General features: G+C 58.9%; 2 protein-coding genes across 4 annotated transcripts in view; both read left to right on the top strand.

The window, feature by feature from the left end:
• LOC138165397 (nuclear autoantigenic sperm protein-like) overlaps positions 1 to 1773 on the top strand; it is a 131932-nt gene that overhangs the window by 80930 nt on the left and 49229 nt on the right. The window lies entirely within an intron of this gene.
• LOC138165401 (aldo-keto reductase family 1 member A1-like) overlaps positions 1107 to 1773 on the top strand; it is a 7157-nt gene continuing 6490 nt past the window's right edge. The window contains exon 1 of one of the 3 annotated variants that reach the window (XM_069093726.1): positions 1107 to 1265. The gene's annotated coding sequence lies outside the window, so the exon portion shown is untranslated. Of the gene's footprint in view, positions 1266 to 1308; positions 1348 to 1532; positions 1680 to 1773 lie in introns of those variants that run through there. The other 2 variants (XM_069093727.1, XM_069093725.1) reach the window with 2 other exon arrangements.

Here is a 1773-nt window from a genome sequence, read left to right as displayed (position 1 = left end):
GAAGGAAGGAAGGAAGGAAGGAAGGAAGGAAGGAAGGAAGGAAGGAAGGAAGCATTTCTTAAGTGTTGATTGGTGTCAGGCACCGCTAAATGCTGGGATATGAATAGAAGGAAAATAGAGGTAAGCTGCACTCCCAAGGGAGTGCCCACTCTAACAGCAGCAGACACACAGATATTTCCTTAGGAGTCAGACAGAAGGGTCTCCTCAGAGGTCTCCTGGAATGAGGATTGCGGGAGGGATTTTCTGTAGAGTCCAGATGCCATTCTTCTGGTGAGATAGGGATCAAAATGCAGCAAGTAGAAGAAAATCTTGGGGTTAAACGCCTGGTTCTGCTGGAGCCCAGCAGCACTTGCCTCAGAAGTTTCCTGGCTTCATGACCTGGCCCCAGAACCCTCTGGGCTCTAAGCCACAGTTTTCCCGGCAAAATGAGGATGGGTCGGATGCCTTCTAAGGTGATTCCCAGCTAACATTTGTGGTCTTTGAAGGTTAACACTTTGCAAACGTTATCTCATTTGATTTTCACAATCATCCTTTGAAGGGGGTCAGGAGAGCATCGTAGTAGTTCACTTTTGTTGCGACATGGTCTTTGCGGCAATCTGGTTTAACAGAACCCAGCTCTGTTAGAGGTTACTGAAAATCAAAATGGAATTGTTTTCCCATCCAGACCCTTTAGGGTTCCCGGACCCCAGGTTCTAGTTAGAGCCTCCGGGTATTGTTTTCTCTATTTGAGAGATTCAGAAACTGAGGGTCAGACGTGTGAAATGGCCACACTCCTGAGGGAGGTGTCTGCACTGGGCTTGGAGGGGCCTAAGTCTTTCGGTGCCAAAGGCCAGGCCACTTTCAGGAGCGGGGTGGAGTGACACAGCACACGACCTCAAATATTTGTTTTCGGAAGACTTGGGTGAGCCTCTAATGCCAAAGGACTGCGGCACCCTAGGGGCACTCTCGGGCGCTATTGCAGCTTGGAGCGAGAGGACCACGGGATGGAGGGGAAGAAGGCCCAGGCGACTCCTCTGGGGGCTGGCCTCAATCCCCCAGCATGGACACAAATGAGCAACGAAGCGGGCTAGGGCAGAAAGCGGACACGTAGCTATGGGGCGTGGCTGCGCGCTCGCGTTGGCACGGTGCCACGCCCCTCCAGGCGGGCAGGGGAGGAGGACCCACGGCTAATTCCCGGGTCTTCGCCGCCTGCCACTCCAGCTTTAGGGTCTTCCTCCAGCAGTCTGCGGGCGCAGTGCGGAGAGGGAGGGCGCACGGCTTCGGAGGTGGGCGCGGGGCCTAAGGGGGCGGCACGGGACCGAAGCGGGTGGGCGCAGGGCCGGAGAGGGAGGGCGCACGGCTTCGGAGGTGGGCGCAGGGCAGGAGGGGGCGGCACGGGCCCTAAGGGGGAGGGCGCAGGGCCGGAGGAGGGGGCACGGGGCTGAATGGGGGGGGTGGCACGGGACCGAAGGGGGCGGGCGCGGGGGGGGGGGGGGGGGGACCGGGCCCGGAGGGGGGGGGCACAGGACCGGAGGGGGCGGGCACAGAACCTTAGTGGGAGGGCGCGCCGAGACCAGGCTGTGATTCAGGAAGCCACCGAATTGTGCAGCTTCGGGAAGGCTTGCACGCACGCTGTCTCACCCGGACCCTTGTCCCCCGAACGTTGTTGCTGAGAATCCGGTCTCAGCAGCAGGACAGAGGTGGGAAGCGTCCCGATTCAGCCTCGGGATCCCCCTCCCCCAACCGCGTGTGTGTGTGTGTGTGTGTGTGTGTGTGTGTGTGTGTGTGTGTGTG

This window comes from Petaurus breviceps, unplaced genomic scaffold, assembly GCF_028583685.1.
Source record: "Petaurus breviceps papuanus isolate PSGF00001 unplaced genomic scaffold, PetGlider_PUasm1.0 208, whole genome shotgun sequence".
In the NCBI taxonomy this organism is placed as follows: domain Eukaryota; kingdom Metazoa; phylum Chordata; class Mammalia; order Diprotodontia; family Petauridae; genus Petaurus; species Petaurus breviceps.
This window is presented reverse-complemented; position numbering and strand designations above follow the sequence as displayed.